General features: G+C 37.3%; 1 long non-coding RNA gene across 1 annotated transcript in view; it reads right to left on the reverse strand.

Annotated features, from left to right (window-relative positions):
- Positions 1-1,232: 1,232 nt before the first annotated feature.
- The window catches only part of LOC311075389, a 30,096-nt gene continuing 12,215 nt past the window's right edge, over positions 1,233-19,113 (reverse strand). Inside the window, exon 2 of the long non-coding RNA XR_014604485.1 lies at positions 1,233-1,876. This is a non-coding gene — a long non-coding RNA (uncharacterized lncRNA). The remainder of the gene's footprint in view (positions 1,877-19,113) is intronic.

Below are 19,113 nucleotides of genomic sequence, written 5' to 3' on the forward strand. Positions count from 1 at the left end.
CTCAACCCCTCTTCTATCACAGACTATAAAATCATTCATTCTTGCTATCAAAAGCACACTCCACAAACACACCAATATACATGATCAGTACATTATCCATATTACACTTGAATGAAACAAAAGTGTTCCTGGATCCTGTTTGCAAATTCCAAGTAAACTTAACCTCAAGATAAAAGATCTTGAGATTCTCCTGAGGTAATTCAGACCGCAGACTAGACGTTTTATCTTAATGGCATGTTTTATCAAAGCAGGTGTATTTTGTTAGGAACATGTCATTTCTGTATATAAACTTTGGAAATATTCTCAAGATTACCATAGCAAATTTGCTATTCCAACAAACCTGAACTCAAGCCTCTGGGATGCATTTGCGTACTTGGAAACTGTGTCCGTGAAGATCTGTTGACTTAGGACTACAAATCTAGAGCAGAACTGCAGTGTAATGATCTTTTCTCTTCTCTGTGGTTCCGCAGGCCAAGACCAGTTCTGTCAGGTCAGCAACGGAGCTGAATAAACCCTACTATTTATGGAACAGGCTGTAAAGGAAGAGATAAAAAAAAAGAAAAAGAAAAACCCCATCCCATGAAACCTTATAGCAGGGGGGTTTGTGAAAGACAAGCAAGGTGACGTATGTGTGTATGCATGCATGTGAGGCGGCCGTTCTGTGAAACAGAAGAGTCAGCCATTCGCAGCAGGCTTGCTCATCCACTCAACTTTCATCAAATGACTTCTGGTGAAATGTGATAGGACAGGAATGTGCGCCAGTCAGCCCCGTCCAATCACAGATAGGCAAACGTAATAGAGCACCGTCAATGATGAGGAAGGTCTCATTCATCGGCTCTCTGCTCATTCACACGGACCTTGCATATATATAAATGAACTAAATGAATAACTTTTTTAAAAACAAAAATGAAACATCACTGAACTTACTTAAGCTGGACTGTGACGCTATTTTCTTCTGTAAACAAACTTTTTTGCATTATTTTCCTGTTTTCTCTGTAAAGCTGCTTTGAAACAATCTGTATTGTAAAAAGCGTTATATACATAAATGTGACTAGACTTGACTTACAGAGTTACAGAAATGAAGGTCCGACCTTTCAAAATGTGACACCCGGAAAGATCATATGAAAGCACTTAACTGGATTAATTAATGACAAAAAGTAAGTATATATATATAATAGACGAATTAATACAGTTCTATCTACAATTTAATTATTATAAATGACAAAACAATATTTGAAAACAGAAAAAGTTTATTATTCATTCAGCCAAAGAAGATTGGTTATTGGCAGATGCCAATTACAACAAAGCTTAGTCTCTATTCAAACTATAAGTATGTTTGTAAAGGCAAAAGCACACAGTACCAATTTCTCAAATTGCAATCATCATTTCATCATTTATAAATAATTAATAAGTATTGGAGCGAAAATCTCAAAAGTATATTAGTATATAATAATAGTATAATAGTTTAAGGTTGTTGCAATGAGTTTTTATTTGGTTACATTACAGATTCAACAGCTGAATCGTGAATATAGATTTACAAAATTGTATGTAGAAATGCATTATAACATATTTGTGAGAAATAAAAATAGTACGGTGCCCTGATATTGATTTCATGCTAACTCCAAATGCCAGAGCATTCCTTACCCTCTTCCATATCTTTACTCCCATTGTGTAAAACCCAGCTGTCCGCAGGCAACAGCAGATCCCCATCTCTTCACAGCAAAGCGGCATCGTTGACTTTGATGGCAAGAAGCTGTCGGCTCACGGGGGGCAGAATGTGTAGGTCTTTTCCTGAAAAGTTTGGCATTCCCTCATGGCTCCGGTTTCAGGCTTCCAACAAGAGAATGACAGGCTGACTAGCAGCTGTTCTGAAGGTCTGTGAGGAAATGAGGGAGGCAAGTCATCAGTTTATGGGGATGAATGAGCATGACTAAGTGATACTAAAACTGAAAATGTCCACTAATTAAGTTTCTAAAATTTCCACAGTGCATTAGGGGGAGGAACTACTTATAGTATCTTTTGTAAAGATCACTCTCGCTTAGGCAGAAGAAATGACCCAAACTGAGGAATTGAAAGGTTTTGTTTCTAAAATTACCCCCCCAGCTGTTTCACTGGAGGCCAAACACTTGCACTCTTAAAAATACAGGTTTTTTATTGCCATCTTTGTTCCATGAAGAAAATGTAATATCCTTTTCAATGCTCGAAAGGTTCTTTGGAAAAAGGTTTCTTGGATTATAACATTGTCTTCATATTAAGAAAAAAAAATTTTGTTTTAAGAACTGAAAAGTTCTCTGGGGAATCCAAAATGGTTCTTCTATGGCATTACTGCAAAAAACACCTTTGGAATTTTTATTTTTAAGAGTGTACATTGCTTTTTATTTCTCCCTTCTAGCCTTTCAACCTTTCCTCAACAGTTTTAGCTAAATTATGCTGTGTTTGCTCCAGCTCTATTTACTGAGGCAGGGCTAATATGAGGTTTCATTTCATCTTTGATCTGTTTTCCTGTAAGAACTCAACGTGACCTGAAGCATTTCCTTCATTCGACTGCACTAAATCTTGAACAGGTTTGTCAGGACGTATAGATGCTTTTGAAGTGCATTAACACCACATTATCATGCATTTAACTTGTTTTAGATGTCAAGAAAAGCATGTGAACGAGGCCAAGGAGACACAATGACTCACTAATCTCCAGCTTACTAATGACAAGAAAAGAGAATATATTCTTGGGAACAGCGTGTAATTTACCAAGAGAGCTTTTAAGTGTGAGTTAAACGTCAGTTAAATGTTCAGTAAGTCAGACTGTCATCCTCACCTTGGAATTTCAAAACAGGTCAACACACGCTGTTATTGCATTAAGCTTCATTCACTTAGATTGTAAAACAAAGAGTTTGTGAAGATGTTTAGGAAGATGACTGTTACAAGGTATATATTACTGCTTAGTCACATGCAATGACAGACAAAACAATTGTCTAAATCAATATAATTAAGGTGTAAATCTGTAAACTAGGCCTGTGCGGTGTAAAATTAATCACTGTGAGAACAGTTTCATTATAATAACTCAACAGAAAATGAGTGTCCTAGTTCTAAGTGTGCTGCTCTCGGCTGTGTGCGACTATTGGGACTACAACTGCAAAGACTGCTCATTTAAAAGATGGGGAGTTATATATGCAGCTGCAGCCTATAAATTAGTGGCGTTAAACTTGGACAGGCATTTCACACAACAGGTGCATTGCCTGAATGGAGCTATGCTGCTCGGAGTAGTACTGAGATGTTTCAGGGGATTTTTGCAGCAACATCATAGTGAATTCTTAACCCATATCTGATAATAAACTCTGATGATTATCTGATCATCACTATAGATTATACAGTGTTACTGATATACAGGCATCTGTGGTTTAAAAAATTACTAGAGTGAGTGAAAGTGTGTGTGTGTGTGTGTGTGTGTGTGTGTGTGTGTGTGTGTGTGTGTGTGTGTGTGTGTGTGTGTGTGTGTGTGTGTGTGTGTGTGTGTGTGTGTGTGTGTGTGTGAGAGTGTGTGTGTGAGTGAGAGAGAGAGAGAGAGAGAGAGAGAGAGAGAGAGAGAGAGAGAGAGAGAGAGAGAGAGAGAGAGAGAGAGAGAGAGAGTTTCAATACAGATTGCTTCAAAGCAGCTTTACAGTGATAACAGGAGAATAGCAGTAGTAAAAAAGTTTTAGTTTATTTTTAGTTAATTTATATATATAGCCGCTCTGGAGAAAGCCGTGCTGTCATCATCCAGTTCAGTTCAGTTCTCATATAATGGTGTCAATGCAGGCAGATAAGTAAAATTGTTGAATATTACATTTAAAGAAAGTTAAAAGAAAAGAAAATTAAAAAGAAAGTCAACCAAAAAGACAGACAGAAATACAGCAAGATAGAAAATAGACAGTCAAAAGAGCACATAAATACACCTTCTCCCTTAGAAAAGTTAGGTGAAATGCTGCACCATTCTAGGTCTGAGTCTGCACCAGTACAGTAACAACAGTATCTAGGACCAGACTAACAACTTCCTGTCAATCTCAATTCAAGTTAATACTTTTGGGTGAAAGTGTAACACTGACTGTACCAGCAGTAGTTGCAGTAGACTTTACTGTAAAAGTACTACAATACTTACAGTAAAATGTACGGTGGTACCGACTACAGTATTTTCGGTACCATGGTCTACCGTACTAAAATGTAACGTATCTGCAGTTAAAGTGTGCAGTACTTTCCTTCCCTTTTTTTTGTGAAAATCTGCAAGGAACATGCTTAAAATCTATAGCTACGTATAGCTCAATAGTACTTGCACAGGAAGTCGGTCCGACACTAATAGCAAGAGCTGCTGGGAGAACATGAAGGACAGCATTCAGAAATGGTTTTGACAAACACGTCCACATCCTCTCTTTAATTAATATAATGTGGATGTTATGACACAGGGGCTTACGATGTAGCCTGGAGGAATGATGTCACAGAATAACCCTGTTGTCTAAGCAAGACTCTCTGAGAGGTGATTCAGAATACACAGGCCACGACCCCATCCATCTGTCCTCTAATTAATTGTCTTTTCCATTCATTACAACTCTTCCTGTCATTTATGTCTGATGCAAACCAACTGAAAAAGGAGACTTTAAATGGGTTGTCATGTGTACTGTACACTATATGGGAAAACAATATGGACACTTAAATACCATAAGCGCATGCTGAACATTTCATTTCAAAACAAGATAAATAAGAGTTGCATGAAGATACAATGCATGAGAAAATTTTGTGTTTTGGGCGTAACATGCAATAAACCAATCAGAGTCTCATCTCCCATTCCCTTTAAAAGTCAGTTGCGCTCACGCCATGGCAGATTGCTATTTACATGGCGGAATTTGCAAGCGGAAAGACTAAAAGCTTCTCCAGAGAGGAAACAGATCTGCTCGTGCGCGAGGTTAAAGCCTGCAAGGAGACCATCTACGGGACAAGTCGGATTCTACCGTATCTTGTCCACCCATGGGCACACAACTGGGCGCAAATGCATTTGCTATTTAAACAACGTGGTGCAGGATGTGAAAATAATAACTGCGTCGGGCTGAAACTAGCAAAAAACACTTGCGTTGTGGCTGGCGCCGCATTGCGCCGGTTGTATGATAGGGCCTAATAACTTTGACAGCAAAATACAAATACAAGACCTTGGGGTCCCCTGGCAATGTAATTTCTAACATGATTAGCATTAAACAGAAGGAAAAAAATAAGGAAATACTGTACCATACTGTACATGCATCTTCATTAATTGCCAATCATGAGTCATGACATCTTAAAACCCATGTTATGCTATTTTAAAGGTTCCTAATTTTGTTTTGGAGGTCTTCTATCTATCTAGGTCTCCATGGTATGCAGCATCACCTCTTTTCTAACTGTCTCTCTAAACCGCTGCTTTCCGAGTCTACTCTGCTCTGATTGGTCAGACGGCTCAGTCTGTAGTGATTGGTCTACCGCATACAGCGCGTGTCGGAAATGCAAGGTCCATTACCATATCTGAATTTCAGCTCCAAAAGCTTCCTCAGCACTTGTATACACAGTGATATGAATATTAACGATGGCGTTGGTTTTTCCATATCAGTTAGAGCCTGAGTCTGTGTCCTTTTGGAATTGGCATTCATAGTGGATTTGCAGTGCTGAAAACTGCAAAAATGTCAACAACACGAGCCTAACTTTTCGAGACCTCTGCTACAACTACAACTGGTGGGGTTTCAAAGTATAGATTTTTATGGTACAAAAAATACCATAGACAGGCATTATGCTAATTTGTTACGCTGTTACATGCTAACAGGAAGTGAAATGAAATTAAATAATAAAGTTTTTGGTCGTCCACTTTGAACTTTTCAGACCTTTTACAGTCACAAACAGCTCTATTCTACACTGCATGAAAGATAATATTCGAAAAAGCATAATCAATAATCAATGAATAACAATCTATTCATCTCAATTAATAATTGTGCCACTGTTGGCACAGTGTTTGAAAACTTCGCTCCATCCTCTGGAGCACATGTCAGTGACAGTGATGAGCCAGTGTGATACATTCCAGACGTCCTTCTCTGCGACTGGCAGTTGAGTTGATCAGTGTTTCAACGGGAGCAGCAGATAAAATGCCAGGTCATTTCTTACACCACTGCTTCTTGTCAGGATGTGCCGAGGACATAAATGGTAAAACTTCTTGATTAAATTCTTTCCTAATTTAATCTTCTTCAAATTATAGCGCTAATTAATGAGAGTGTTAGAAAAAGAGTGAATTATGTTGATATGATAATGTTTACTAAAAAACTCACATCTGTATTGTTGCAGCAGTAGAGCTTTAAATGGTAAATGGACTGCATTTATATACTGCTTTCAACAGACACATGGCCACCACATTGACATTCACCCATTCATTCACTCATTCATACACCGACGGCGGTGTCAGCCATGCAAGGCGCCATCCAGCGCGTCGGGAGCAGCTGGGGTTAGGTGTCTTGCTCATGGACACTCCGACACTCAGGTGGAACCGGGGATGGAACCACCAACCATCCAGTTTGTAGACAACCTACATGAACTGAGCCACTGCCGCCCCTTTAATAATGATAACAGGGAAACGCTGGATTAACAGAAACCACACATTAACGCTACCAGAACAGAGACAAAACACCGATACCGAGGGCTATATATGCAAACAAGGCTGAATGAGGCACCAAACAAGACACAGGTGAAAGTAATCAATTACCAATTCACGGATGACAACGATCAAATATAGGCATGTACTGATTTTGCAGAGATGTCTTCCTGGGTCAACATATTTTATTGATCCTGGAACAACATTCTAGTCTGAAAATTTTGTCCAAACCATATCCCTACCCCTAAACCTAAAACTAACCATGAGCCATCCCTAAAATCAGAGGGAAATGATATGTGAATAACACTGATGTTGAAGCACTTAACCCTGGTTGTATGCCTAAACTTGACATAAACTGTAAAAATGTCCCTCAAATCTGATTGGTTAATTGGAGTGTTCCTCCAGGATCAACAAAGATGTTGAACCAAGAACATGTTGCATTTGGTGAAATCAGGTTTTTTCCAAATATAGACCCCAATTTGGGGTACATACAAGCACTGTATTAAGCAGTACATAAAATATTGAATGAAAAGTGTTTCTGTTGCTTCATGAAACATGTCTGTGTATTTGATAAATATTGAATCTAATTCACTTAATCTGTGATAAAGTACTCAAACACGGCGCAAATGTCACTAGAGGGAAGCAAAAAGTGTCTGACTTCATGTCTGTTTTCAACTCCTCCCCGACAGCAAATGACAAATCTCACCAATTGGTTACATCCAGCCGCAGCCGAAGTTGAACACACCTAGTATATACGACAGAGGAAACACAGAGAACTGAAAATACTCAAAATAAGAGTTCTTGGACAGAAACAGAGAAACTGTGACAATTACAATAAAATGTAATAATGTCAAACAATATGACTGTTTTCTTTAAATTAACATGGAATACCATGTAAATCCAAAGATATATAACTATGGCAATCATACAGAACCATAATATATAATAAAGTACTGTGGTATTCCCATCTCATACCATCACGGTACAAATGGTACTAGTATTTGTTTTCAGAGATAAAACATTAATATAAAAAAACTTTAACATGCATCAGAAAACAGAACATCAAAATATATAGACAGAAAAAAAAACATGATAAAATTGACAAACTTAATGGATGGAGAGCTGTGACGCCAACTGCTTTAACAACACAGACAGATACACACTCAAGCAGACAGACGCATCTCATTTTCCGAGCAGTGGGGAGGATATGAAATTCAGAGATGATGACACTACGAGACCACAGATGCTATGCTTCACTTTAGTTTTGGGATGGGCTGGGTCTCAGCACTCTATTTTAAAATCGTCCTGACCTCAGAACCTAGTTTAAAAGTGAAATTGGCCTCACTTTGCTTCATTTCGCTTTCAGATTTGAACAAACTGATCACTTCTTCCTCCCTTTTTTTCCCACAATCTCACAGGGACAGCTGGGTGTCGGAAACAGAGAGGTCAACTGGATCATTGAGGGTTGTCAGGGTGTTTTGATCAAGCCAAACAGATGGAAAACATGAACATAGAAATGTCTGCACATCAAAGACATGTTTAATTTAATATTTAATCATAATTTGATCACATATAATGTTAATACATGGATGAAATGATCAAAGAAATTCAAGCATCTGGTTCTCTCTTGTGCAAATATTCCCTACAGTCATTCATCCAGCACTTCTCTTCACTGAGCTTTTGTCTAACTGTCCTGTTTAGAGGTGAGTGCAGAGAAAATCCTTCATTCATTTCTCTAGAAGCCTTTGAACGCTCCCACAAGAGCGCTAAATATTTACTTGAGGTGCCTCTGTTTGTTTAAAGTTAGGAGACACACCAGAGAAGCTGAAGGGGCCAATCGCGGGGGAACAACTTCTTCAAAACACCTCTTTGGTTGTGATGACTGCCAGACCACCTTCAGGCTGGTCTCGCCTGTCTTACTTTTGAGGGACGTCATCTCTTTGCCTCCTTTTGAGGGCATGAGGAAGTGTAGACGTCAGGCCTGCATTAACACATCTCTTTTTTGAGGGAATCAGACTGGTCTTAAGATTATACATTTCAAAATCACGGTATGGATTCCACACGAAATGAAGAGTAAATATTGCATACATCCAATTATGTTAGTCAAACTGTACATTCAGTAAGCTCTTAAAGTACTTAATTTAGATATATCATATTTCAAACATTCCTGTTGGTCAAAGAGTAGAACATGACATTTGCAATGCAAGATCATGGATTCGATTCAATAGGAGTCTATTCATTAACTAAAATATCAGGGCATCAAGTGCCTTGGACACAATTAAGTAAAGGAACTTATTGGAACTAAGCTGTCTAACACTTTTAAACTCAATCTAATTCTTTAAAGTCAACAATCAACAAAATTGACTTCAGTTACTTTCTTAATACATATTGGTCTTATAGATCTTTGGGGAGTGGCATATTTACTTTTGACAAGAATTGAAACAAGACTGAGGGATAGCAGTACAGTGTGTTCAATGGAGTGAACTGTTGTTTTACAACATGCCAATTGTTCAGCTGATAAAAAGTATTTCCAAAAAACATTCAGTATACAAAAACCCCTTTACATTACATGTGATCTAGGAGTTTTATATGGTGCTTGCCATTGTAAAGACTGTAAATATATCCCTTACAGCTTCAATTTAATCAACGTAAAATTCAACATGGTGTAACACTGACTAAAATCTATTATACTTGGTTCATCGGTGCATGTTATTCCACAGAAACTAATTTTTGGAATAACCAATCTCTCTTATTTTTCCAGCCCTTTTCCTCCAACCTGCTAGTCACGTTTTGGTATGAAACATCCATTGATTCATACAAATTAATTCCTCTATTTCATTCAGAAATATGTCAGATAACAGAAGTTTAGCATTACCAAAATAATATAATGAATGTGAACAATAATGTTTACAAGACATACACTTTATGTCAACAGAAAAAGTCACACTACACAAATTCGTATCACATGTAGACATGTGACCAATAGAAGATCGATAAGCCATGGCTTGACCGCTGAATTAAAAGAAACTGGAGTAGATTATATATTTTTACTTAAGGGATGTATTATTGTTTGTTATATGTTGAATTTTAAAAAAAAATGCCAAAGAGTGTGACGTCACATCCCAACCGTTAAAGTGCTCTTAGAAATGTTGCGTGCTCAACGTCTAGTGTGACTACAGCTTAAGATTTTTTTTTAAATAAATTAATACTTTTATACAGTAAAGATGCAAATTGATCATAAGTCACAGTAAAGACTTGAATATGGTTCTTTTGACCTTCAAATTCAGGAAAGAATCCTAAATTAAATTCATCACAGTTTCCACACAAAAAAAAATTCAGCAGCACAACATTTTTTCAACATTGATAATAAGAATTGTTTATATAGCACCAAATAAGCAGTTTTAGAATGATTTCTGAAGGATCATGTGACACTGAAAACAGGTATGGGTGCTTAAAATCAGTTTTGCCAACACAGGAATAAATTACATTTCAAAAGTTATTAACAAAGAAAACAGATTTTTTTACATTGCAAAAATATTTCACATTATTATTTTTCCTATATTTTTGATCAAATAAATGCAGCCTTGCTGTGCATAAGATACAAAAACAAACATCTTTCAAAAACATAAAAAAAAAAAAAAATGACCACAAACTTTTGAAAGATAGTGTTCTTAAGCCAGGTATACATCTGTGCTAATCATCTACAGAGTAACTGTATTCATAGTTATACAGGGATACATAGTTCATGACAATCATGTTCCAAGTCCATGCATCAAGGTTTTCTGCTTGTTTTTATCTAGACTCTCAGACCTTACCAGTAACTGCTGAGTTCACCACAATGGGACAGTTAATCGGAGACCGACACATATAGTGATTCAGCATCAACGGAAAACTGCTCCATCCCTCACTGTTCTCAAATGTTTACCAGTGAGCTAATCAAATATTTAACAGACATCCACAATCTGGCAAATGAGAGAACAAGATGCTTTACTCAACGGTTTCAGTACTGTAATACACAGTGCTATTTACACAAGACCCTTTGTACCACATTACAGTGATGTATCAGATGGTAATAGCAAAGTATTTTGATACTTTGGTATCATGGTAATGAATGACTGCCATATTAATATACCATGGTATTTACAAAGAATACCATGATACACAAACAAAAAAAAGACAACAACAACATGGTAAAACCATGTCATTATATAATGTTTTAAACAATGTGGTAGTAATAGTGTAGTACTTTTTAAGTACTTTCTGTATTGTCTCTATTAGTGAGAACTGCATACAGAAAAATAAAATTTCCCATTGGAACAGTGGAAACTAGTGTTACATTGGAAAAATACCCATATATAGGGTGATTAAAAACATATGACAAAAAGGCTCCTTCTGTAGAGATAATTGCTTTTACAGTGTCTGTGAACATGTTGCTTCATGGATCAGCAGTTAATTCGATTTGTAGAGCCATTGTTGAGGAATGTACTGAATTAACGCATTACAGTTTTTGGCCTAAAGAGCTGAGAATTACTGACTGACAATGACTTCAATGGGACTGACTCTGTTCTGTGGCAATGAAGTTATTTTCTGACATGAAGTTATTTGCTAGACTGAGTTGTCAAGGCTCCATATTGTGCAAATGAATAGAACAATTCATGTTGACAAGCCTTAACAAGACAAAAATTCAGATATGAAAGCCATACAGTTCCCGGTCCCTCTCTCTTTTTTCTGTCCTCCCACTCAGCTCCTGTTCACTTGTACCGTAACACGAAAGCACACGGCTCAATTTCTTTATTGTTCCTCACACTTTCGTCCTTGCGTATAATCTCTCACACACTGTCATGCTGAGAAGCTCCAAATGTTTATGTCCCATCAGTCTTTTTCTCCTCTGACCCTGCCGAGCCCCCGCCGAGTGACTTCTGACCTCCCACCTGTTACTTCCTGTCATTGAGTTTGAAAAATGGGCTTTGGAGAGATCACCCCCCAAATAATGGATTAAATATTTATATATTTATTTTCTGCTTTCAACATTAGAATGTTGAATGAATGAGTACTAAAACACAGGAATTAGCTTTTTGGAGCATTTTTATGCATATGGTTCCATCTTCCTAAAAGTCAATGGGATTTTTTTTCCTTTTTTTACTAAACATATTAAACGTCATTATATACCGAACAAGTAAACTCCGCTTTTTCAGTCACATTGTGTTTATGCTTGCACTCTTGCAAACTATTCTAACTCAAACTTTACAACTTGTGGATTGAGTTCTCAGAAGGTTAGTAACAGTGACATCAAAGTGACCGTGGTGTAGTTCGTTTATCGGCTAACTTTATCTTTTTACTGCTGATGATTGTTTTATGGCTTCAAACTTCGTTGAAGTTGTAATCATCTTGATGAACAAAATGTGTAAGAATCATAAACCTTAGTTGGTCACAGAGCTAATTTTCTGAAATAGTCCAAAAGTCAGTGAAAATATCCTATTGCATTTTGTCGAGGAAAAAAATACAAAAAATACGTCATCCCAGCAGCACTCGAACACAAACAGCATAAACATTGAATCGAATACAGCAGATTGTTGATCTGATATGTCATTCAATATTTTGGCTAAATCAAATTATTGTACAGGAATTTTATGACTGATTGCCAAAAAAATATTGTGTTAAACTTGAAGTAAGACACTATTATACCAATTGCAATGTGCATATCAAATGCAGCTGTTTACCCAAGAATACGTCACACACTGGAAGAAACAAAACCAGATATACACCCTATGAAGTAGAACTATATATGCTTTATGATATATCTGTAGGCTACTACCAGTAAATGCTATCTGTATCACTGTTTCTTATTTAAAGAGTATTTAATTGTCTGTCCTTGTGATTTAGATTTTTTTTTTTTTTATGTAATGCAAAATCAGTGTTCACATTCAAAAAAGCTATGTATATATATATATATTATTTATTGAGAACATAGTACTAGATAAGAAAGCCTAAAGCCAAAGCTTGAAAGCCAAAAAGCCAAGACATCTGTGAAACCTATGTCTCCAAAACATTTCACTAAGCCATAAGAAATAGACCAAGCAGCTTTCTTAGATATTCATTGATACTATTTTGTCTAAAAGCAAATCAACAGCAACACTATGCTGAGAAAAGGTGATTTTGGGTTTAGTTTTATTGAATTTGGATTTTATATGTTTTCACCCTTAGTTTTCTTTAATTCTTTATAATAGTTTAATCAAACTCTGTCTTTGTCACATAAGAAAGCTTTCCAGATAAGTGCTGACAAATAAAGTTCAGAACCCCAAGATGGTGTATATTAGCACCTACATTGTACAAGTGTCCTGTCCCACTGACAAGCTCTCATAAGAGAAAAGATATACATAATGGGAAGTTTAAAGTAGTTTGTTGCCATTGTGAGGTCCTTATGACATCCGGTAGTCTGTATACGGAACAGCTTACAGTTCATTGAATATTTCACATCGACACTAATAAATAATAATCAGATTATCTGCATCTTTACACTGACCTGGTACGGTATAACATAGTCGCCAGCACAGGTTTATCTGATTACATTAAGAGTGCAGATGTGGTGGTCATGTAAGGATTCAGTCTGCTCTCTGTGAACTCAATACCAGCAGGTTTTCTCTGACATATTCGGAGGACAGAGGGAGTTTCTGTGAAAAGAATTAACCAGATTCCTCTCTCAGAGGAGTCGAGATAAGACAGACCGCTCTTCTATACAGAGACAAAGAGACAGAGAGAGTAAGACACAATAAGAAGAAGAAAGACAACACTATGATTCAGCAGAGAACGTCACTTCCTCCATATGGTGGCCGTTCTCCTCAGTGGGACTATGAAAGGGGTAATAAATCCCTCTGTGGAACAGAGAGGAGAGCACTGAAAGAAGCCCTCAGACGGGGCACATCAAAATACGTATCTCCTCTTCAGATGTCGGGCCTCAGGAAGATAGAAAGCACTGAAGTCAATATGGCCCTAGGAGATTAGAGAATAATCACATTGAAGTTTCAGTAAAGCCTAGGTATTCAGTGCTTTAGAGATACACCAAAATTAGTGCTGGTGCTCAGCTGGGATGATCTAGGTACCTCTCAGAACCAGCCCATATTTCTGATTTGAAAAACTAAATCGTGACTATCAAAAATGCACATCCTAAGTAGTTTTATCAGCTTTAAACATCAGAAGTAACTTAAATCAGCATCTTTACACCATCACAACTAGCTTTAATGTAACAGTTATTTAAAATACAAGTAATATTTGCTTTATTGTATTTTATTATTATTTTAAATGGAGGAGGGGTTGGGGGGTTATGAGATTCACATGACAGACACAACATTCCTGTCTCAAAATGTAGTCCAAACCCTAATCACATAACGTATATATAAAATCAGAGGGAAATGATAGGTGTATGACACTGATGTAGAAGCACCTAAATGTGGTTGTAAGCCCAAACTTGACAACTGCAAGCTTGTCTCTCAAATCTGATTGGTTGATTGGAATGTTGTTCCAGGGTCAACAAAGATGTTGTTGTGTAATGATTCCATCAGTGATTATTGTAGCAGTTGCAGAAGAATCCCCCAATTATTAATAACAGTAAAACTAAAACATTTGTTTTCCACAATTTTCCACAATTCCCAGAATAAATTAACAACATGCCTTGGGAAATAATCCATCTTAAATTAAAGGTTTCTAAAAAGTTTGTACAAGAAAAAAAAAAAAAAAACACTTTCAGCTCAGTTATAGAAACAATCGAAACGCAATTAACTTAAATTAACTTGTGGTCCAATATGTCAAGAACTGCTTTACCCATTCAGCCAATGCATTTCTTTTAGTGAGTCAATTCATTAAAACAAACTAGCTCATAGAAGTCAATGGTTCGCAAATCTGCACTGGTCTGCACTGGTCCTGTGAGCTTCACTTCCTTTATAGAGAGATCCTTATGACTGTCATTGAAGAAGAAAGAAATCAGACGTTCCCTTTAATAACGTTTTGTAACTGTCATTTCTGCTTCAGATCAAGTTTCAGAGTCAAACGTCCAAAACAGCAGTTATCAGATAACAACTCTAAACAAACATTTGATTGTACTGCTGCTTAATCTTTGTCTCAAAGACATCAACTCAAGACATCACTCTATTCACACTGAGAAAAAAGGAATTTAAATTTCCTATTAAAAAGGAATTCATGCTGTTGTCTGGTTTATTATGGTGACCAGTCAAGTCCTGTGAGTGTGCATTTACTCCAATGTGAAAGATTTCTCCAAAGTTCTCACCCAAACAATGAGAGTTGTCATTATGAGAGTTTAAACTTGGGGGTTCAAACTTTTGGTCACACTTTAGTTTGGGGAACTCTTTCTCACTATTAAATATGACTTTTGCCTCAATAAACTCCTAATTTACTGCTTTTTAATAGTTAGTAAGGTTGTAGTGGTTAAGTTTAGGTATAGGGTAGAATTAAGGGATGTAGAATATGGTCATGCAGAATAAGGCATTAATATGTGCTTTCTAATAAACAGTCAATATGCTAGTAATATGCAAGCTAATTAGATTAATAGTGGAAACTAAAGTGTTACTAAACTTTTTTAATGCCACAGACCCCCAAATATGATGCTCTCCTTCTCTGTGGACAACTTTTCAGATGTGATGTTATTACTGTGTTATTTCTCCGTTACTGTTAACACACTAACCTGCATTGAACCACATAGTTCAAAAAAGCAGTGGTTAGAAAAAGGAAAGAGGAATAAATATATTTTTAATCACTGATTCTTCAGTTCCTCTGCCTTTGAAAGTCCATGTAATGATGTTTTGCCCTCACAGTGAAAAAAGTGATAAACTCTTCCTGGTCTTATATAACTACCTTTAAAGGATTAGCTCACTTCCGAATGAAAATTTCCTGATAATTTACTCAACCCCAAGTCATCCAAGATGTTCATGTCTTTCTTTGTTTAGTTGAAAATAATTAAGGAAATTAGGAAAATATTCCAGGATTTTTCTCCATATAGTGGACTTCAATGGGGTACAACCAGGGTACAACAGTTTGAAGGTCCAAATTGCAGTTTCAATGCAGCTTCAAAGGGCTCTACATGATCCCAACTGAGGAATAAGTGTCTTATCTAGCGAAATGATCAATGACCCCATTGAAGTCCACTATATGGAGAAAAATCCTGGAACGTTTTCCTCAAAAACATTCGTTTCTTAAGAAAGAAAGACATGAACATCTTGGATGACGTGGGGGTGAGTAAATTATCAGGAAATTTTAATTCTGAAGTGAACTAATCCTTTAAGGACGAGCTAAAGTAGCCAGCAGGTGGGCATTATGCAAATTTGTTACACAGTGACAAAGCTACATCACGGATATAATGGCAGGACTACAAATAAAGTCACCCACATACTACAAGTTAGTCCGGGGGAATTTGGGCCCAATTCCCCTGTTCTACAGATTAACTTTTCAGATTTTAGTGCAGTGTGAGGTATGTTAAGACCAAGGGCCCTATTTTAACAATCTAAACGCACGGTGCAAGTGCACTTAGGGCTTGTCCGAATCCACTTTTGCTAGTTTAACGATGGGAAAAATGGTTGACGCGCCCGGCGCATGGTCTAAAAGGGTTGTCCGTATTCTCTTAATGAGTAATGGGTGTGTTTTGGGCGTAACGTGAAATAAACCAATCAGAGTCTCATCTCCCATTCCCTTTAAGTCAGTTGCGCTTGCGCCATGGTAGATTGCTGTTTACATGGAGGAATTTGCTGAATGAACGGATCTGCTCGTGCGTGAGATTAAAGCGCGCAAGCAGACCATCTATGGGATACACCATATCTTTATGTACACAATATTAATCTTTTATATTGTAATCCTTTTATTTTTAATATATGGCTAGTTTGCGTGCTGCTGCACGTCCCTGTGTGTGTAATAAGCAGAGTGTACACGAGTTGTGCACCCGCCTCTAGGTGCACATTACTTACTCGCTTTAAATAACAAAAACAATATTGCTCCATTGACTTTAGACCAGGTTTTTGTTGGTCAATGGCGCAGTCTATTTCTGTTGCCAACAATGCGCCCAACACACCTCGTTTTCAGACCAGCACGCCCAATGGCGCACAAATAGGCGCAAATGGATTCGCTATTTAAACAATGTGGCGCAGGACGTGAAAATGATAACTGCGTCGGGCTGAAACTAGCAAAAGATACTTGCGTCCTAAGAATGTTTGAATCTGCACAGAAGAAAGTCGGTGCCGCACCAATCTCAAATAGTAAATATCCAATATGTAGATTATTTACGATCAGAAATGCTGTTGTGTGGGGGGAACCCCGAGGACAAATGTGCACGCACTCTGTAGATTGTCACATGAAACAAAACGATATAGAATCAGAAAGCGAGCACGACATCCAAACCTTTTTCTTTTTTCCCCCACAAATTTTCTGTATAAAATCAGTCTAAACACTATTATCGGCATTTCTTTTTGCCCGTCGTCCGCCATGTTTGTTAACTCTAAAGGCACGATTGACCGTGAGAGATTTTGCGAGATTTCCAGTGTTCTCACTCAGGAATCTGGTTGTTTTTGAATGGAATCTGTTTGTGTGTGGTGTGCTGTCTTGGTCACATCGCGGCACTCCACACACTATAGGAACAAAACTCTTAAATCTTTTTTTATCATCATGTTTGTGGTCTCTCACATTTTGAAATCTGTGAAAAGTGTGGGGCAGCCTTAAAGTGATTCGGGCAGGTGTTTTCAGTTGGAGAAATTAACTCCCTGTGGGGTGGACTTTGTGCTTTGTAAATTTGCAGATTGTTTACATGACCAATAGCTATATTACACACTAAAGGAAAGGTAAAATAAAACAAAACATAATAGGTCCCCTTTAAAATGTCATAACTTGATCTTCCGTTGACTTCTTTCTGGTGATGTTTGCCAGACATCTCCAATAATTTTGTCCTCGTAAACGCCAGCACTTTCAACAGCAAGATCGCATTCAGATCTCCCTCCATACAATCAACAACCAGTGGATTGAATCAAGTCTGCACCCAAATTGTTTTGTTTTTTTCAATAATCTGCTTTCCTCGTATGTACATCCCAATATGGAAGAAAATATTTGTCGCTACTTCCATTACATAACAACTTTAAACTTTTTTTTCTTAGCCCAAGACAAAAGAGTTCACCTTTAAGTCTCAACAATATTCTAGTCTCAATATTCTATCTTCTAGATATCACCTATTTGTTTTGAAAAGTAATAGAATACCTTTCCTAAGCTGCACAATCATTCATGTCCAATTAAAATATCCAAATAAAATGAATGAGCAATATTAGTAGTAATAGTAAACACCACAATCTAAAAGTACATAGGCCATGGCCAAAGCACACAAATCATCTGCTACCGTTCCATACATAACAATCAAAACAACGTTCTTAAAAACATCCACTTGTTTAATACCTGAGCTTTCCAAATGGATAAATGCTCTGGTGTCCTGTTCAACCGCCCTTCCTCTTTAGTGCACCATCTATGTAGGTCAGTCATACAGTTTGAATTTGAATAACTCTTTAGTTTAATATTGCATGTCAGTGTGTAGTTCTTTGTCCATCAGTGTCTGTTGTCCTGGCACGCAGTGTGTTGGCAGGGAAACAAACACACTGTTTGTAGTAGCAATGACTCACAAATTAACAGAAGCTGAAAAATGGACCAGTGAGACCAGCCCATCATCGGTCTATGGCTTTTTCAATCCATCTCTTTTCAACCTCCGCAGCTGCTGACTTTCAACTGGTTTGACTCACACTCACAATCTGAGTCTTAAAGATGTAAGCAGTGTGCCAGTGTGTGCTGAAGGTCTACCTGAATAGAGCAGCCTATTCAGTGAATTCAAACCATTCAACATCTAACCAATATGTCTCTTAATCGCTCTCTTCTTCTCTTTCATTGCACCCTTTTTCTCAAACCTAATGCACCTATTTTATGACAATGTTGCGGTTCAGAGTCCCCATTTGACCCACAATGGCTGTTCTTTGTTTTCATCAGAGCCTTGCCAGTTGTAACTTTCATTTTCATTGCAAATTACATCACTATGATGACACACCCCATATGGGAACTGACTGGTCAATGATAACTAAATTCTGTTAACACACAGGTGAATGAATGGAGAGGAGATTTGGAGATTATGAGATGAGTTACAACTTGATTTTTTTGTGTCAAAGGGCGTGAGAAAGGGCGGGTGTCTGCCTGTGGCAATGTTATCTCACAATTTTTAAGATGTCAATTTGGCTCCTAAACTTGAAAAGTACAGAGGAACCTGTTTCACACCACAAACATAAGCAAACCGTATTTATTTCTGTGGCCATTTTAACAGTTTACAGCATTTTCGCTGTGCGCATAGTGTTTGTGAGGCTATCAGAGTTTTGCTGAGCCTTATTTTGCCATACACAGTGTGCTAAATCTGTAAGAAAACACAGAAAATTCATTATAAGCTTAACACGATCTCATGAGAAAAC

The sequence above is a fragment of the Abramis brama genome, assembly GCF_963993115.1.
Source record: "Abramis brama genome assembly, chromosome: 24".
NCBI lineage: Eukaryota > Metazoa > Chordata > Actinopteri > Cypriniformes > Leuciscidae > Abramis > Abramis brama.